Source organism: Falco punctatus, assembly GCF_963210335.1.
Source record: "Falco punctatus genome assembly, chromosome: 7".
Taxonomy (NCBI): Eukaryota; Metazoa; Chordata; class Aves; order Falconiformes; family Falconidae; genus Falco; species Falco punctatus.
Window position 1 is genome coordinate 71,481,111 of NC_137587.1, and position 20,479 is coordinate 71,501,589.

At 50.2% G+C, this 20,479-nt stretch overlaps 2 protein-coding genes across 4 annotated transcripts in view; one reads left to right on the top strand and one right to left on the bottom strand.

Moving 5' to 3' along the window:
• Nucleotides 1-20,479, bottom strand: part of LOC308067845 (immunoglobulin superfamily containing leucine-rich repeat protein-like) — a 142,327-nt gene that overhangs the window by 119,577 nt on the left and 2,271 nt on the right. The gene's annotated exons all lie outside the window — the stretch shown is intronic.
• The window catches only part of INSYN1 (inhibitory synaptic factor 1), a 61,028-nt gene that overhangs the window by 12,285 nt on the left and 28,264 nt on the right, over nucleotides 1-20,479 (top strand). The window contains exon 2 of one of the 3 annotated variants that reach the window (XM_080397377.1): nucleotides 55-20,479. This exon is cut by the window's right edge and continues 13,091 nt beyond it. The gene's annotated coding sequence lies outside the window, so the exon portion shown is untranslated. The other 2 variants (XM_080397379.1, XM_080397378.1) reach the window with 2 other exon arrangements.

The following is a 20,479-nucleotide window of genomic DNA, read 5'->3' on the forward strand; positions in this document are numbered from 1 at the left end:
AGAAAGAAAGTAAGAAAGAAAGAAAGAAAGAAAGAAAGAAAGAAAGAAAGAAAGAAAGAAAAAGAAAGAAAGAGAAAGAAAGAAAGAAAGAAAAAGAAAGAAAGAAAAAGAAAGAAAGAAAGAAAGAAAGAAAGAAAAAGAAAGAAAAAGAAAGAAAGAAAGAAAGAAAAAGAAAGAAAAAAAGAAAGAAAGAAAGAAAGAAAGAAAGACAGACCCCACCTCACCGATTCCCCCAACTCCAAAGCGCTTTTGAAGATCAGTTGGGAGAGCACCAGTGGAGTTACAGCCTCTCCCGTCAGCCTTCCCTCCTGGGAAGCGGTCAGTCCCCAGAGCCGGTGGGTGATGGAGCCGGATCAGGGGGTGCTCTGCAAGGGCCACAGGGTGCGGGTTGGGCTAGATAACATCACGCGACAGAGCCTGAAGTCCACACTTGGCATTTGCAAGGGCTTCGTGGCTGGCTGTGTTTAACTGTACCTATTTCACCTTCTCCAGTACCAAGGATGCTGCTCCTCGTGGAGGGTGCTGCTGCAAGGAGCTGGTCCCCAGCACTTTGCTTTCCCTGAGCGGAAAAGCACTCTAAAATTCAGTATTCCATGCAAATACTGTGCAAAGACTGCAAGGAAAAGGGAAGTTTTCTTTCTGGATCACTGGAAATACCTCACTCACCAGGTCTGATGAGGAGTTGACGGCCGCTGGCTGCAACAGTGCAAATGCCTGCGTTGGGCAGCTGACCAGGCTGGCCCGGCATTCCAAGCCAAGGGTCAACACCATTCCAAGTCAAGGGTCAACACCATGCGCTCTGGCGGTGCTGAGTTAGCAAATCAGTGCTGAATTAGCAAAGTGGTGCTGAGTTAGCAAAGCCGGGCTCAGGGCAGAGGCCACGACTCGGCACAGGAGCCGGTGTGACAACACCATGACTGTGGCCAGGGCTATTTATAGAAAAGCTGAACTTGGCTCTTCCCTGGGCAATTTTGCAGAGGGGAAATAACTTCTTGGCTTCGCTGCCGGGTTTTTCATGGGGAATATCAAACAGTGATGTGACAGCTGGGTCGGAAACGGGGCTGGTGGTTCTGTGCCGAAGCAAGCTGCTGCAAGGGACCACAAGTGAAATGAATTGTGTTGGGTCCATGCAATTTCCAGCGCTGGATCGCCTGTCCCGCTAGACCAGACCCTGGGGCTTTCACACCCCTTTGGGGGAGTGGAGCCCTGGGGCTGGACCGTCCCCAGTGTCAGGGCTGGGTTGTTCCCACTGGGATGTCTGAGACAGCACAGACCAGGTGCCACCCGACCTCCGTGGTGACCGAGGTGCTCCTGGCCTCGTGCTTCAGTTTTCCCTTCTGCTGCAATGGTGCAAGCAATGGAGGGAGTTGTTGATACAGGAGCTCAGCTAAGCAGGAACCATACCAGGGGAATGATGCCTGCCTCTACACACGCCAAAATAAACCTTAAAACACAAGAGGGGACCTAAATAAAATTAAATGGAGATGCTGCATGATGAAACCAGGTGAAATGCCCAGCTAGGGTCCTTGGGCAGACTTAGAGCCAAAGCTAATGGAGCCCTTGGGCTGGCTCCAAGGCTCTCTGAAGGGACTGGAGAAAAGCAAACAACTCCCCTCGAATCCCTACACAGCACTTTGCAGGATCAAACTACCCTCCGGAGCCAGGCCTGCCTCTCCGTAAAACACGCAGCTCTCTCAGCCCACCAAATTTAAAAGAAGAAAAGAAAATATGTTTCCCAGTAGGTGAAAATGAGTTTGCTTCTGGGAGGTAGGAATCACCTTTTCCTGGTAATTATGAACAAAGAGCATCATTTACTAAATGCCTGCAAGGTGGTTAATTAGCAGAGAAGTGAGTGTCTAGCAATTAAGAGGCATTTTTCCAACAATTCAGGGTGGCAGGGTCAGGAAACAAGAGAAGCAGAGTATCAGAGAGAGCACTTGGCTTCAGCATCCGCAGCTGTGCAGGGACATGGAAAGCTCAGCCCCAGGGGCAGCCCTAGATCCACACTCCAAAAAAAAAAAAAAGTAGAGTTATTACATGATTTTGGGTTGGAGAAACCATCTCCATGCAGTCCTTATGCTGCGGGGCTGCCCTGTGCCTCAGTTTCCCCACCAGCACCGATAACAGGTATAGATGCTGGGGACATGATGTGTTGGTGCTGGTCCTGACTGAAGACCATCTGCTTTGAGATATCCCCTTCCCCTCCCTGTGAGCACCTCCAGCCTGACTAATCCCCCCCACCGAGGCTCTTCCCTGCGGACACAGATGTCACATCCTCTCCTGTTTGTCCTCAGCATCCCCGGGGCTGCCTCGGGAGTTCAACAGCAGATGGATTTCGGCAAAGCCCCAGCTCTCCACACCACTGGGGCCATCCCTATTTAACGGGTTATTTGCTTCCCCTTTCTGCTTCACCACATTTCAGCATCTGCAAATATGTCCAGCACTTATTTTATATCGTTTTTCAGCTCAGTGACAAATATAGCAAAGAGCAAGAAGAGCAACGCTGACGATCTCTCCATTAACCGGCTTTTAAACCATTTAACACAGGCTGCGCAGGGCTGGTGCAGTGCTGGATTTTTATCAGACTGGGATGCACGATTAAGTCAAATGCCTCACAGAAGTCAAAGTGCATTAAGTCAAGTTATCTTTATCAGCTGACCTGATGATCTAATAAAAAAAATAGTCTCGAGGTTGCTTGGCAAAAGCAGGCTCCAGCATTGCTGCAGGTTTGAGGTAGCAATAACCCTCCGTCCTCCCTGCTCTGGGATGGAGAAACACGTGCTATACCCTTGCCTTCATCCCATGGTGTGTTCTTGTCATTCAGCAGCATCACTTTAGCACAGGGAGAGGATTTAAATAACCCTCTGGGGAGAAAGCAGCCTTGGAAAGGGAACTCCTTCGGCCCCATGGACCAGGGATTGTTGAGCCAAGGAGGTCCAGGATGCTGGGAGAGGGCAGCATCCCTGGGGGAGCCCAGGAGGGGACCAGATCCCCTCTCCTCAAAGCCATACAGGCTGAGGACAAAAGGTGGGTGGCAGATGGGGACACCTTGGGTACAAGAGGAGGGCACAGTGCTGGCGGGAGCTGCTGGGGACGTCCTGCAAACACCATGGGTCAGGATGCTGTGCTGCCCATTTGGGATCTCCAAGGATGTGTAAGGGGTACCGGTGAGCACACGAGGGGGGCTGTGGCTGCAATTAGAGCTGACTGTGGGGGCACTACCTTCCCTCCAGCCTCCCCATCCTTGCTGGAGCAAATTGAGGCCAATTCTTATTGGACGATCCCACAGCACCTGCCCGTGAGTCACTGGTTGCCAGTCTGTGAGTCACCACATCCCCAGAGTCAGCAGCCACCCATTTCCAGGGATGCACAAGGATCCATTTCCAGGGTCACAAGGGTGACCATACCACCCTTGCATCCCCCTCAGGAGCCTCCAGGTGTGGCTGCCCAAAGGGCCTCATCAGCTCTAAACCATTCTGACTGCCAGGACTCTCCTTCCCCAGGCTTCCCAAGCCCTGAGGATGGCCAGAGCAAGGAGAAGGGGAGGGATGAGAGAGGGCAGGCTATGGAGGAGAAAGCAGGTTTGTCCTGTTGGATAAAGCTGGGAATGATGAATATTCAGACAGGAGATGGGGACACCTTCCCATCCCAGAAGGCTAAGGTTTCTGCTCTGCCCTAAGAAAACAACACCAAAATGTGTTGTTCTGGGTGGTTTGAAAGTATTAAAATTATGAATAAACCCAGGATGCACCAAAGAAAAGAGGAACAGCAAACCCATGCACTCTCAGTCACGTTTCTCCAGCTTAATCTCATTCCTATGTCATCGCTGATACCCTCCCTGAAGTCCTCCAATCCCCAGGACAGAGCAAGGACCAAATCCCTTTTTTGCATTTGTCATCTCAGCCCTGCCCAAGCACCCCCAGCTCCCTCCAAGCACATTTTTGCTGGTTTTGACTTTTTTTGTTTACTTATTCATAAGCTCAGTGCAGAGTTTAAGCTCAGACTGTCAAGAGCAGGAATTAGGGGGTAAGGTAGGTACCCTAGCAGCCCTACCTCGGATGGCATTCTTATCTGATCATAATCATTTGAAACAGATAAAAGTTGATGCCTGGAGTGTGACGATGACCCTCTGAATGATATTTTTTTCCCCCTTCCCTTTTTAAATATTCCACTTTAAGGAAACATGTGTGCATAATGAAATCAAAACAGCTCTGCCTGCCCATTGAAGCTGGGACATAGCTGTTCAGCTGCAACCGGATTTGCTCCGATGGGCCTCTCCAGGGCTGGGTACCACAGCAGCGGATTTGGGCATCTTTATGTTGGGTGGTCTGGACTACTCTGGGTCCTGTTTTCTGAGAAATGGGGACAGCATTAATTTTTCACTCTGTTATGGGGGAAAAAATGGTTAGCCTGCTGTTTCCAAAGTGCTTGCACGGCTGGGTGCCTCCACGTGCTAAAGGATGCTCAATCATTGTACGATGCAAGCAGTGCTTTGAAGACCATCAACATGCAGCCAGCATCAACCTCTGAACCAGCTTTTAGTTCTTTCTTCCTTCACCGGCCAGATTTTCTGTTCTCAAGAGCCCATCACGAACCAGAGAAGGTCTCACACTGGTCCAGCATCAGCAGAGCAACCTGATTGCAACCACTGGCAGCAAACAAGCCATTCCTTCAACCCCAGCAACCCTGGCTGAGATTCAGAGTCTATTTCCCCTTGCTTGGTCCTTGCAAGAGCATGGTGTGGGACTCTGCACAGACCTACCTCAGCAGACATAGCCTCCTAGGTGCTCCTATGGCTTGCAGTGGCTCTGATGCAGACGATGGATGGATAGTGGGAGCTTGAAGAGCAGGGTTTGAACATGCAGCATGGTGGGATGCACAGTTGTTCTTCATGTTCTTCAGCTGGGTGACAAAAGAGAGAAAGTACCAGTGAAGGTCTGTGTCTGCCCCTACATGGAGCAGGTAACAGCGTGGAGAGTTAATTCCGGGAACAAAGCAAAAACTTGAGAAAAAAAATATTTAGGTTAGTGCAAAACAGAAACTTTTGTAGAAAGCTTCAGCAAAATCAAAGAGAAAAAAAAATGGTTTGAGGACAAGCAGAGATATTTTCTTTGCCTTGGAACAACGTGTGCTTTTTGCCCCAGCATGGCATGTGTTGTTTCAGGCTTTTATATCCTCTATCTAGATCCATTTTTAAATTTAAAAAAAACCACCAAAATTTAAAAGGCAAAAGTCAAACCAGTTGTTTTGGTTTTTTTAATTAGCAGCGTGCCAGGATGCCGGAAACAAAGATATTTCATTAAAAAGAAAACAAAAAGGCAAAGTGAAAGATCTCAGAAGTTCCTCCTTCACTTCCCCAAGGGGGAAGGTGGACCCAGTGCTCCCCACACCCCTGAAACACCAGTGCCCACCTACCATACTCACGGAAAAGCTGCATGGATGGCCACATACAGGCTTTTCTGAGCATCCATCCCCGGGGTGGGACCTGGCTGGGGGGACCACTGCGAGGACGGGCACCCAAGCGGCTCCCAGATCCTGCTCCTTGGTCCATATGGTTCTTCTAAATTGTGCCACCTCCACCCAGGCTCAGGTTTGCAGGATCCTCACCGAGCAACATCCAGGCCCCCTTGGGAAGGGCCCAGGACATCACCTCTGCTTGGTTTTGGGGTAAACCTGGAGGAAGCCCCTGCCCTGGAGCAGGGACCGACTCCTCCGCTGGAGGCCTGGCAGCTGGGAGGGACCTCACCCCTCACAGGGACGACATCTGCATCTCACCAGCTCCCTTGTTTATCGGTGAGTTTATTGCGGGAAATCTAATCACCATTTTGGAGTTAATCCCTCTAACAAACCCTTGCAAATCCTTTCATCCAGAAGTTTATTAATATTAGCTCCTCTCGAGCAGAAGTGAATTAAGCGCCTTTACCTCCCGTTTGGCTTTTTGTTCCTTTTCTCCTCGCCTCTGTTAACGGGAGCAATTCAATTAAGGAACAAACGATTTCCCAATAAAAATCCCTCCTTGCCGCCTCCTTCCTCCTTTTGCTCAAAGACTAATAATGTTTAATTGGGGAAATGAGCTTGGCTGATGGTGCTGGTGGGGGTGAGGACAAGCCCCGGCAAGTGCAGCCCCCGCAGGCTCTGGGTATGGGGCAGAGGGGCTCAGCTCATCCCAGGGAAGGGGAAACACCTAAAACCCCATCATTCGCAAAAGAAAGATCTCCCAGCCCCAGAGAGGCTCTCACAGTGCCCAGCTGATGCCATCCTGCTTGAACACGATGGTTCATGGAGAGGAAAACACTTGAAAGCTGAAGAAAATTGGGACTGAGGATGGCAAGCAATGCTCTCCAGCTGCCCAGCATCTCACTGGTGTTCAAAAAAGCCCTGAGATTTCCTCCACTTTGATGTAAAACCCCGTCCATCTCAGCAGGCACTGCTGCAGGTCCACTGGAATGCAGGTGTGAACCCAGCACCGGTTGAGCTCACTGCAGTGGGGGGGGGCTCAAGACCCACGTCCAGCACTGAGCAAATGGGGAAAGGGGGTAAAAGCAGCAACAAGGCTTGAAAAGGGGACAACAAGGTATGGATGTAGTTTGCACCCTGTATGCAAAAGTACAAGCCCCATCCAAGGGGGGCTCCAAGGGGTTCCAAGCCCCCCTCCAAGGGGTCCAAGCCTGCCTTTGCTGACTCCATCTCCAAGCATCATGCCACTGCAGGCACGGTCCCTGCCGAGCAGCGCTGGAAGAGGAGGCTCAGCCTGCCCAGGGAGTCGTGCCGCCCGTCAGCTCAGCTCCATCGCAAAGGCCACGGCATTTCCCGGCTGTCAGAAAGGATTTGTTCAGTGCTGCGCACTCCCTCCTCCACCTCCTGCAGTAACAGAGCAGCTCGTCCCTCAGACCTTTGCATTTGAGAAGGTTTGGGAAGGCAGGTTGCATCTCTCTGTCCAGCCCAGGCTCCTTCCATGCATTCGGCTTGTACCCATCTGCATCAGTGGCAGGAGGACAGGATGGACCAGAGATGCTCAGCCACAATCTGAGGTACCACCTGCAAGAAGACACTTGTAAGCAGGGACACGAAGCAGATCCATGGCACAGAAAATGCATCAGCCTGGGAGAGCTGGCTTGGGGGGAAACATTAAACACCAGCTCCACTGATATATACCCATCATCTCCCTAGACCTCCTGCTGAAGCTGGGGACAGCCAGACCCAGTGACCCCCCTCCCTTTTGGGCTGCCTCTGCCATGCCCACTCCAACTGAGACCCAGGAGGCTGTACCACACCTTCGCCAGGACTGAAGCTTTTTAATGAACTGATGTGAGAAAAGTCATGGCATGGTCTGGGGTGACCTCTTGATGTGCTCCACTCACACATCACCCCAGGCCCTGCCTAGCAACCCAGCAATGGAGACCATCCCCACGCTTTCATCCACATTTTCCCATGGTTTTCCTTCCAAATTATCCCCTTTCCCACCCTTCTGAGTCATTCATCACAATGCTTTCTTACCTTGCCCAGGGATGTGTTGAGCAGCATCCCCCTGCCCTGACTGCCAGCAAGGGAGGATGAGGGATGGGCACCCAGCCTCACTGGTGGCCACGGTTCAGCAGCAGCAGCTGAAGTGATCCAGGAATCCCTTTGGGAAGAAACGTGCTACTGAAATGTCAGTGGCAGTTATCCTAATGGGGGAGATGGGTCTGTGGCCAGAGGAAGGTTCAGACCAGGATAGATACCTGTGGGGTTTTGACAAGGGCGTTTCAACCCAAGCAAAGATCTGGTCCCAGTCTCGGGGCTGGTGGCCCTGCACCCTTACCAGTGGACTTTGGGCTGGCAGAGATGGTACTGCCAGCAAGGAAAGGGCCATGGGATGCTCTGGCAAGGGTCATGTCACCTGGACTGAGCCATCTTTAGGCAGGAAGACAAGCAGAGCTGCACAGCTCCACCTCCAGCTTAATCTTGTTGACCAGGGACCCTGCCTCTTCTTGGAGCTGCTGGAAAGCCTCCAAGACTGGGCTGCAGCAAGGACAGAGCTGCTTTAAGAAGATGATTTCCATGAAGCAAAGTGGATTGAGCATACTAGTGATGAAAAAGGTTTCATTTCCCCTCCCTGCTTCTTTAGATTCCCCAGAAGTCACATTCACAGTGGTCACATCATCACCAGGATCTGCACCTGGGTCTCCCCCAGACCCACGTTCCTTCCAGACTATTAAGTTTGGACACCAGAGTTACCCACACAGAGAGGGTCCCATCCTTATTCCATCAGGGTTGTCGCATCCAGCCCAACCCTCCAGTAAATTGGGTCGGTCTCACCTTAGCATGGTCAAAGTGATGGAGTAGCAAGTGTGTTCATCCAGGAAAGTCTGCACAAGGGTCATCATCTGAACAGCAACAGAAGCTTGAGATTAATACACCACCAAGCATACAATGGCATCCTTGGGGGGATGGGAAAAGGGACTATCCCACCTCCTGAGGCTGAGAACAGTAAAAAAAGCCCCAGGGATGAAGCTCTCTGCAGGGACATTTTTTTTCTCCCATGCAAGTAGAAGACACCAAGCTGCTCCACAGGGCGGGTAATACAGCTAACACCCCCCCCCTTGCCCCTCCTCGGGCTTTGCTGAAGGGATAGCTGCTCATTAGTGAGTGGCATTAAGAGGAATGAACCTAATTTGCAAGAGTGGAGCGAAGAGCCTCCACCTGCTCTCCTTTGCACCTGGAAGCAGCTTTGCAGGGGATTATTCAGCCACTGCACCATGCTGAGGGCAGTAAATGCTGGACACAAGTATGTCCCACCTAGGGTGAAACAGCTCCTCTGGGGCCCACAGGCACTCGCAGACCCAGATCACAGGAGTTTCAGCAGAAAACAGACTTTTTTTTTTTAATAACACTCACAGAAAAGCACAGTTGAAAGTCTTTCCAAACCTTGATGTGCCTGCCTTTGATTTCTTCAAAACAAAATGAGGTTTCCACAAATAAATTAATTTCTTTTAAACAAAGAGTTTCTTGTCAGGTCCTCTGACACCTGCTGACCCAAAATGTAAACTCTAAAAAATGTTTTTTCCCCAAAAAAAGATTCAGTTCACATTGACCCAGATTTGGAGCTTATTATTAATTTTTACTCCGGACAGTGAATGGAAGCATCCAGCACTCTCCCATCACCAGAGGACACCCAGCTGATGGTATCAAGCATTATGAGAACAGGAATGTTATAAAACTTCCAGGTGGGATCAGTAATTCCCACCTCCAAAGAAGACCAAGAGGAGATGTGGAAGCTTGCAAGCAGCAAAACAAGTGTGCAGAGATGTTCTTCCTGGATTTGGACACTCATTTCTGGCTTTTAGCATGCCCTGGGCACAGGGATGCCAGAGGCTGAACACAGACAGTGCTTAAAAGCCCCCTGAAACCTCTTCTCACAAGCTGGCAAAGCCCATTTTGTCCTCCGGAACATCCTGCAGCAAGGAGTCCCACAAGTGAACATCCCATTGCAATGAAATGGTATGAAAAATCAGGTGATTTGGGTTTTCTTTTAAATTAAATTAAAAGACAAACCAAGTTATATAGGACAAGCTCAACCTTGGACCTGCCAGGGAGCTTGGCAAGACCTGGCTTGCAGATGCAAATGGGGAAGGAGGAGAAAGCTGAGCCACCAGCGGTTCCTTGAAGCTCTAGATTTCACCTTTAATGTATTTCAGTGCATGATTCAAGCACATTATCTGCATGAAATGCTGCATTAGCATCAAAATGAGGGGAGTTCTGTTCAATATATTAAAGTGTCTCTGATGGGTTTGAAGGTAGCTTAGCACAAGAGAGGCATTAAGGAAGTAAATGCCACATTTGTATTCAAAAGAGCTTTCTTTTTTTCATTTAAAGCCATTGATGTAAGAAGTGGTGCTTAAGACGGGCTTATAAAAGCAAGAGTGCATCTTTGCTATGAGACAAAAAGCTGTGTTTATGGCAAATGGTAAAGGAAAGCAAATAGCCCATTTAGAAAATATATTTCTTTGGAGTTTTGTCACATCAGCTGGAGGAGGGAGAGCTGGCAGGGACAGGGCCTTCAGGTGGCATCTCTGCCTAGAGCCATTTTCTTCCCTGCTACCTCCTGTGATGGCTTTTTTTGGTTTGAGCTTGGATTTAGAAATGGCTTGTCCAGGCTGGCCACCGCCACCATCCTTTTTCGTGGAAAAAAAAAAAAAAAGGAGATTTATTGACCCAACTTCCTGGCAAACACCCAGTTTGCCTTTTTCTGCTAAATTTCAAACAAAACAAAAAAATAGGGCCTATTTAGGCATTTTATTATTTTTTTTAGGATGGCTTTCTGCTTGAAAAAACAGTTTCAAACTTTTCATTTGAACATTAGAAATTGAAGTCCCGTCAATGCAAACAGCATATCAACTAGGACAATGTCAGTGGTCTTGTTCACCAAGAATTCTAACAAAATAATGTTAATTCTGCTTCAGAATATTCTTTATATCTTTATGACACTGAACTAAAAAAAAGTCTATATTGCAACCAGCTCTGAGAAAAGCAGGTTTTGCTCCCCCACCCCTCAAATAAAAATAAAATAGATTAAAAATGTCAGACTCCACACCACAGTCCTGCTTAGACCACAAGGAATTTTTACTTGCTCTTAGTGCTAGATAAGGAGAATTTTAGCTAAAACCACCAGGATTTCTGCTAAGTTTGGGGGATCAAACTGGTTTAGTTTCATTATCTGAAGCAAACAGAAACTCTACTGAAAGCTCAGGGCAAGCGTTAACTGGCTTCATCCATCTTTGCCACCTCCAAGGGCAATTAATAATCCCTTGTCTTTCCAAATGGAGAAAGTGAGGGGTTAAATTAATTGCTTCTGACCACTTAATGAGTCAGGGAGAGACCCTGAGAAGCTTGTCTTGCCACCGCCTGCAAATCGGCTGGAGGAAAAATATACTTCTCTTGGCCGAGGAGCATCACCTATAGAAATATTTATGCCTTGGAGCTGGCACAGGCGCTATCACCCCCCAGACATGGGTCTGCTGGAGGTCGTCACCCTGTGAAATTCAACCACATGTGGCTTCCCTGGCCCTCGAGGTGAATTGAATAAATCAGAATATTTGTTCTGAGGGGAGCTGTGAGCAGCACGGCTGGGGAAAGCTGCTGGCACTGTGAGATTTTGGGGTTGTCCAGCCTAGAACACACCTGAGGCTGGATACCCACCAGGACCTCCAATGACCACGCTACCAACCTGTCACCAATGTCATCCCTCCCTGGAGAGCCATGCCAAGAGGAAAGCATACCAAAAAAAAAAAAAAAGCTGGACATCTTGCAAGTCTTAATAAATTAACAGCCCCTTCCTGCCAACGGCACTAAATCACAGCCTGGAGGATGGTTGGTTTTAATCACTCAGCCTCCAGCATTCCTCCCTGCACCCATCCCTCCCATTCCTCCATCATCCTACAAGCAAAACTAGGTGTCTGGGGGACATCTCAGCACTCTCCACCTTTCCATCTAGCTCCCCCAAACCACAAGCTGTCCCAGTGGATACCCAGCCCATGGAGCATCCCCCGAGCCCACCCATGAGGATGGGCTGTTAGCTGGAAAAGCATCACCCAGTCTGGGAGGCAGACCCTGCTCCCACTCAGGCATCTCCCACTCCCAACTTTCTTTCCCATCACAGCTCATTTTCTCCCTCCTCCCCACAGCAGACTGACATGTCGCAGAAGAAGGGACGGAAACAATGCAGAGAAAATTGATAAGCATGGCTTGAAACCCAGAGAAAGGGAACATTTGCCTGGGAGAAGCTGTGATTAGATGTGTGTGTGTGTGTGTGTCCTTTGCCAGCACTCCTAAAAATAGAGCTTGGCTGCACAGACTGTCACACGCATGCAGACATGCTCCCGCTGCAGCTATATTTACCAGTCTCGGAGACAGCCAGATTCCCATATATGAGCCGTACATCCCCCCCAGGACTGTCATGCAGGGTTCACGCAGCCAGGCAGAGACCACAGTGGTGGTGAGGGACGTCCCCGAGCAACCCTGGGAGTGTGGGGACACAAAGAGAAGTGAGGTGGAGAGCACAGGAGTGGAGAAATTAAATTTCTGGAAGGTCCTCAAGACCATCTAGAAAAGCAAATATCTCAATTTGGAGTCACGCATGTGGGGCAAACACCAGAAGCCACCCAGATGGCCAGCATGCTGGTCTTACCCCTCTGCAGAACTCCCAAGGAAGCAGCCCCCAAGAGAGGCACCTATACCCCAACCCATCTTGCCATATCTGCCCAAAAGCCAGCACTCATGGCCCAAAAGCCAGTGCTCGTGGCCAAGCCCTCCAAGCCTGTTCTCTGGACAGCACAAATATCTACAGCCGTGGGCTGAGGAGGGTTCCGTGAGCTCCACCGCTTCTCCAGTTCATGCTGCCACTGCTCGGTGCCATCAGGCACGGTGCTGCATCCCTGGGTCGGGGACTGAGTAGGTTTGGAAGGAAGAAGGTCCCACAGCTGCTTACTGGAGAAAGAAAAACTGGAGCACGACCTACATCGCCTGCTGGAAACCAGCTTCTCCGCCCCCCCACCACACTCATTAGCCTCGTGATAAAGCAGGGAGTGTTTAAAGGGACAAAAATGATGCATTTTAGTTATATTCATGAGTTCCGAAGAGGATATTTGAAGACCAAGGTATTATTAACTACATATGTCTTCACAGAGGTTGTGTGCAATTAACATTATTCAGAGATGTGCAATTAGCATTATCCAGAGATATGTATTTTGGGTGGGAAAATAATTGGGTTTCTTCCTGAACTTGTTTTGTGCTCAGTTTTCTCAGCTCCAAGCATTTTGGTTCAATTGGAAAAGTGCCAGCTGCCCCAGCTTGCCCCTGGAAACAGCCACCAGCAGCAGAGGATGGTCCTGTGACTGTGGCTTTTGCTTAACTAGTGAATTTTGGACAAGCTCAAAGTGCCTGCAGATCCAGTGGGCACCTACGCTACAGATTGGCCCAATGCCACCTGCAGCATCACCCCCTGGTGACCAGCACCACATCCCCAGCAGCTTTGCTCCTCATCCTGCCCAGTGCAGAGCATCTGCCCCAGTCCTGTGCTGTCTCTGGGAAAATGAGTCTCGTCTTCAGATCAAGGACCCGAGTCATGGTTTTGGTCATGACCCCCACCCTCTGGGGGTGATGCTTGGGTGGACCTGGGCTGCAGGTGGGTCCCCATGGGGGGAGCAGGAATGGCAGCTCCAAGGGTGGGTTCATATTCATGGCCTCTTACCAAAATAAAACGATCTTCCCACACACAGAGAGCAGCAGATGCCTTCTGGGACTCATCTCCAATTTTCAACTCAAATATCCTCTGTTTAATCAGATGGTTGTAATATCATCTTGTGAAATGTTGTTAGCAGAGGGTGAGAGGTGAGCTCCATCCTGTTGTTGAAATGCGGCCATGGAGGGGTGGCTCGTCCTGAGCACACAGGTGTGGGTGCCTGGGGCAGGTGTGGGTGCCTGTGGGCACAGGGAGAACGTCTCCCCACCAGCCTCACAGCACAGCACTGAAGGTGGCAGCAGAAGAGACTCTCCAACAGGGAAAGATCGACTAGGTTCACTGTGCTAACAGCCACTGGGTTTGATAGCGAGCTGCAGTACCCTAAATCATAACAATAAACACTAAAACAACAAAAAAAAAATCAGCTTTGATTTAGCTTGGTGAAGATCTGAGCTGTATATAAAGAAGCACTGTGTAAATCAGGAATTTGAGGGTCATTTAGTGAGGACAGCTCCATAAATCTAGTCTTTTTTCCCCCTCTAGCTTTACATTTCAAAGCCTAGGCAAGGGCAAGGTCTAGACCTACCCAGATACTCCCAGCACAACTTCACCACTTGCAGGAGTTGTCCTTGACACGAGGACTCCGGACAATCACTCACTCCCAACCAGGCTACAGACACCACCTGTCTCACCTCAGGTAGGTCCTTCCTCCATCACTGACAGTTTGGTCCCTCTGAACTGCCAGCTGGCCTCTGGAGATGTTAGTGCCCTCAGGAGCTGACTGACCCCGGCAAGTGATGTTTCACAGAGCTTTTTTGGGTGCCTGCCTTAAAATTGCTTGAAGGGACCAGTCACTTGGACATAGCAGAGTACCTTGATATATAGCAGGTGGCTTGAGATGGGACTGCAGAGCACAGCCCAGGAGCACCCCCCGTCACAGCCACGCAAGGCTGTGGGAGAACTCATTCCCAAATCCTCCCCCCATCCTCCTGGGAGGCGGGTTAGCCTGACGACACAAGCAGAGAGAAACCGCACCGCAAGGTTAGACATGGGCTGATGGCCAAGCCAAGAGCAGACCCCAATGCCCTGACCCCACCACGAGCTCTGAGAGCAGCCAGGTGCCACTGCACATCCAGCCCTGCTTCTCAGCTCCAAGGGACCACCACACAGTCCTGGTTTTCATTTCAGAAAGAGCCCAGCCCTGCAAAAACACCTCATTTGTCACCAGCGGTGCCTGCTACAGGGCATCCCATGCCAGGTGGCTGCATACGGTGCTGGTCCCCAGTGACACTCCCTGCTCTCCCTCACTGCAGCCGAGGACCTTTACAAATAAATAATGTTCCACTCCAATCTGTTTGAACAAGCTGGCCTCCTCGATGCCACCGGGGAGGGTAGCAGATGAGAAAGAGTTGAGAAGCTGCATGAAAAACACCTGCCTATTGCCCAGAAATGCTTGTAAAAAGCAAACAGGCTGCCTGGGTGCTCTAAAAATATCAGAAATTAGGAAATCTTGACATTGCATATATTGGCGTTGCAACCAGCACCAGCTTCCAAAACATCGCGGCAACCCCAAGAAAGACGCCAAAGAGCCCACAGCCTCCTGTTAAGGGCATGAAGGCTTTCCAAGGGCTGGTGGCTCAGGGTGAGGGGTTGCTCGCAGTGGCTGGTGGCCAGAGGCAAGCGCCAGGATGAGTTCAGCCCTGCTGCAGAAGGAACTGTTCACTCAAGGCAGCTCCAGGCTGGGCAGGCGCTCGCTTGGTTGAGCACAGATGGCTTTGCATCCATCCTCAGGGCTGATAAACCCCTTCATTTCCCCAGCAAGAGCATCACTTAAGTGTAAGCTACTAGCAAAGCCACAAGTGGGCTCTGGAGCTAATGCACAAATTATATTTTGAAAGCACTTCTCCCCAACACCAGCTATGTAATACAAGGAAATTGCTGTAATAAAAAGCCATGCTCTCTAGACGCAAAAGGGGGCAAGAGGGGAAGGAGGGAGCAGGGGCCTCACTTGCAGGGCCAGCAGCAGGGCAGTCCTTTGGAATGGGATTACAAAGCATCCTTCACCTCCAAGTACCAGGTGATGCTCCCCCCCAGGCACATGGCCAGCACAGGGCTTTCCCAGCATGATTGCTGAGACATGGAGATACAAAACTCTCTGGACAGGAAGGAACCAAGTGTGAGGAACCCACCCTATTAAAAAAACCCACAGGGTACAGGTCCTATTGCTATACCAAAAAACTCCAGGGTGGGCTCTGGGGCAGCACCCCCAGGGCACAGTTTTCTCTTTAGCCTCTTTCTGCTGTGGGCTTTCTAAATCTGAGGGTAAGCATCTGATGATGCAGGTCATGGCTCTATGGTCACAGGTTAAGCATGTGCGATCAGTGGCAAACTAGCACAAAGCTCAGGCTCACTGAGTCTGAGAGCAGAAACCTGCTGCTGGGCCCTTCATGGTGAACCCAGGCACTCCAGAGCAGGGTTGTCCCAATAAGTCATTTATAAATGAGCACTAGAAAAAGGATTACTCATGCAAGAAGAGTAATTTCCAAGAGCAGGGTGCACTGCTAGTAACACTCACTATCTTTTTTTCACAACAAGGTACAAAACCTGCTGGAAACGAGCTGTTCCAGCCAGGACCCTGAGATGAGAAGGTGCAGGGTGAGACATCTCAACCACTTGTTCTTGCTTGGCCATGATGCCTCACTGCTGACTGCCGCACCCAGCCACAGAAGATGTGAACCACTATGGCCCTCCTACACGTACAACCTAGTGTGGCACATCATCACCCCAGCAGAGCCAGCCTGGGGGAGCATCTGGAGAGAAAAGCAAGCTGGAGGACCCCTAATGCCCACACCCCCCCTAGGCTGATACCTACAAAGGTCACTTTTCACGCTGAGGGCAACTGAGGGGCTGCAAGGACCTGTCACCCATGCTGATAACACCCCCCTCCTCACCAACTGGTTACATGCTACGATTTGTCATCATTGGCACAAATCACCCCACAAGCCCAGCTTCTGAAAAACCGCTAGTGCTCAGGAGGGGCTCGCCCTGCCACTCCCCCCAGGCAAAGCTGAAGTGCCATCAGTCTGACATGCAGTTTGATATGATCAGGCTGATTCTTGTTTGGGTTCATTTCAGCCCAGAATTGGACACATCAGTGTACAAATTTTCAAGACAATCAGCCAGCCACAACCATCCACCCACTCAGAGCTGGCGAGAAGACACAGGAGCCCCAGAACCCCCATATTTGCTTTTTTTTTTTTTCTTTTTTTTTGTGCCTATGCACCATGCTCTGCTCCACACACAGGAGCCACGGCTACAAAAGGCTAAAAGCAGCTCCCTGCCCTGACTGCTGCCACTTCCAGCAAAGCAATGTTTAAACTTGAGGAAGCAAAGAGGAGGATCAAACAGCATCATCAGTGTTAACCAGAAAGCCCCTGCTCCTCTCCACCCTGTTCTCAGCTCATGTTGCTGTGCAACCCCTCTGGTTTGGGGATTGCTCTGCAATCACAGCTGAGAGTCGGAGAGGTGCGGAGACGATGCAGAAGGCGGTTGCAGCAGCTCTCCAGCTCCCAGCACCTTCCCAGTAGCCCAATGGAGGAGTCCAAACCCCTTCTACTGCCCCCATAACACATGGGATCCCTCCAGCCCATCCTTGCAGCATTCAGAGATTGTGCTGGGATCCTTGCTCCCAAAAAGCCTGGAAAACACAATGTGGATGGACTTTCAGGATGCAGGACAGAAACCACCCAACATTTTGGCAAAGTCTCCAAAGGCTCAAGAGGTGGAGGAGAGTAACTCAGCCAGGGCTTGGCAGAGCAGAGCTGCCCAGCTGCAAGAACAACCAAAGACCCATCTGAAGGCAAACCCATCCTCTGCTCCGCCCCATGGGGCGCAGAATCAGGTCAGCCCTTTCCCCTGTGGTTTAAGGCAAGGCCAGCAGGACACCCCAGATAAGTCCTGCAGGACTTGATGCATGGGGAAAACCTGATGAAGAACGCCACCAGGGACCCCACGCACATACCATCCAGGTCCTGTGAAAACTATCAGAGAACTGGGTTGTCTACCTCAGATAAAAGCCCAGGGCACAAAAAGACTAAATTGTCATGGAAAAGGGAAATTCCAAAGCTGCCTGAAGGTCATAGTGGTTCTTCCACCCAGCTCATGCTTCCAAACTCATTAGCCACCATCCAATTCTTCCCCGACAGCAGGATCTCTAATTTTGCACATCTTAAAATAATATTTTCCAAGCAGCACTCCTCGCTATGATTAAAACAATATCAGGCACTAAAAATATACAGCTCCTGGGGGAATCCTGCCTGCCCAAGACAACAAGTTATTTAAGACACATCAAGGAGGAGCTTTTTCCCTATTAAAGGCAAAGCGGGTCCATGGTCCACAACGGGGAGATTGGGGGGCTGATGGGCAGTGAGGGAGGGACAACAAGGGGTGGAAGAGGTTGCTTCAAGCATGAGATACCTGTGACGGGAGAGCCAAGGCTGGGAAGGGTGTAGTGGACATCCACCAGTGATGAAGCCCAAGACCTGGAGATGACCCCAAGTATCATCTCAGTACTCTCCTATATGGCTCCTGTCTGCAGGTGCTCCCATCGCTTGTCAAATCGCCTTCCCAAATAGGTTACACTGCTAATAGCTCTTGCCAGCTAATGGATAAAATATCTATGTGTAAGCAGTTCGTTATTCAACCAGCCTCCATGTCCAGACACAATTCATCAAGGCAAATATTTGCCTTTTTATTCCATCAACTAGCAAATGAATTATCAGGCATACCTTCTCCCAGTCCTCAGCGGTGAGGAAGCATTTGAGAGCATCTCTCCATCGCCGCAGCTTTACATGTTTGCCAACCTGTCCACCCTCTGTACATTTGCTCCCCATCTCCAAGACATATTTCCCATTTGGTTTTGTGCCAATATTGTCTTTTAACTTAACCTTTGCCCAGTCCCTTGGTCCTCTTCTTCTCCAGGGCATTTCCCAGTGCCTGTGGGCTGCACAACCTCCTTGGAGCAAACACTGTGTTTCTGGGCCAATGCAAACCACGATCTGCAAAGCCCTGTGCCCTTCCCCAGCTAAATAATTAATAATCACTTCTCTGATCCTATGATTAGCATGGCTGGCAGCCAAGGTCACACCACAGAGTGCTTTCTGGTGGAGATCAGCCTCTGACAGATGCCCCATCACCTCCGACAGTCCAGACGACAGCAAGGACCTTCTCAGTAGGTGCTGGGGCAGGTCCCTGCAGAGCAGTCCCCACAGTGAGCTCTGGTTTTGAACTCAGCCTGCTTGCTGCTCCCTTTGATCTCCCCTTCATTAGTCTTTCTCCTTTGCTTTCGAGCGTAATTAATACTTCCCTGATCAAAAGCCCCAGTGCAAGGAGAGCTTTAACAACTCTTGTTTCACGGTGTGTTCCCATTAAAGGAGAGCTCGGGCAGAGGGGAGGAACAAGACCTCATTTGAAGCCTCAAAACTGCAGCCGTTTCCCCTCCCTCTGCCCCATCCCCAGGATCTCGCTGCCAGGACTATCAGCAGAGCCGGAGCGCACCATGTCCCAGTTCTTCCCAGCACCCAGCCACCGGTTGTCCAGGTGACTCAGGACCCCTGTGATGGCTGCGTGGGATCTGGCCAAATACCCACCCAACCCGTCAGCAGCTCCCAGAGGAGAGGACCAAGGAGACGTACAGATTTCCCCCCAGCACCCAGGTGCTCTCACCTCACTCCCAAGCTGGTGGAGGACCATGTCCTACATAACCTTCGCCGGATTTCTACATCCAGCCCTGGCCTGCCCCAGTTCTTACCACTCAGCATCAAACTCCAGCCCAAGCTCTGAGTAACGCTGATCTGCCCCCAGCACCCTTATAACTCAATCAACAGCTTTGCTGCTGGGCCACTTGACCCACAATCAGATAATCCAAGAGCCACATGAAAAAAAACCCTTGGTTTAACCTCTTCCACTGCCATAAACCCCCAGCAGACATCCCATAACTCTTAACTGGCTCATGGGGCTGTGAAAAGCAGCCACAATTTTTGACATTGCAGGGGGGAACAGCGAACAGCACAGAGCAGGAGGTGGTTTCTGAGATAATTGAAAGTATTGAGCACTCACAAAGCCCAGCTTGGTCCCTCCATCCCAGCGCAGACCTTCTCTGGACCATTAGATGCTGTTTGCAAGGGCCACAACACATTGCATGTCTCTTCTGTCGGCCACATGCCTCTCACTGACCAAAACACCCACCCAGGATAAGCCAGTGCTGAGCTGCAGCCTGAGGCACCGGGAGGAAGGTGCTGCTCCAACCCCCATCCCTAACTGTGCACTGAGGGTCTCCAGAGCCCCAGCTCCTCCCCACGCAGGGTGAAACAAGGCAAGCTGGGGAAGGAGTTGCAGATCTTACATTTTCATCCATCAGGTCTCAATTTTACAGAGAGGAAAAGAAAACAAAACCACCATCCAACTCATGTTCAGCCCTGGCCGGATACGTTTTCCCCAAGACACATGAATTTTGATAAAAGGGTGTTGCCTGCACACAGCATCCCCTGCCACAGACTCCTCCCCTCCTGCTTCCCCTGCAACTCAAAGACAAAAGGAACCAAAGACATTTTTTACATCAAACGTTGCATTTTGGCCTCGCCAGAGCTTTGCTAACCTGCTCATGTCCCAGCCTTTGCACCAGCCAGGACAGCAGTGCCTCATGCAGGGATCGGCTGACACCAGAGCCAAGGTCACTGCACCCAAGTGACATGACCCAGCAGGCACATCCAAGGGGTTGGCTTTGCTCCCTGGCACTGTCAGCCTGGCCAGACCTTGCAAAGTCACATAAGGTGAGATTTTCCAAAGATTTTAACTCACACTGTAAAAAAGTTGGTTAAAAATTCCTCCTGTCTGTACATATCCCTGCAGGGAAATCCTGTTCTGGGGGAACAGACTGATTTTACTGGCATTTACTAGGGGGAAGGAAAGGAGCACTTCCCAAGGTAGGAACCACACCAGAAGATTATTTCCTTTGAAAAGGCATTTGGTTGGGCTTTTTTTTTATTTATTTTGTGTTGCAGCAGACACAATAATGCATGTCTGTTCAAACGCAAAAGGAGAACACAACGCTCTGATCCTCTCAGACAACTCCAACTGCCCTTGCCACCCCCCGTATTCATGGTTCAACTTTACTCTCACTGAAAACATTGGCTTTTATTCCACCTGCAAAGGAGAAGGAAACCGAGCAGCCAAACAGCCGGTGATGCTGACCCCTGGCAG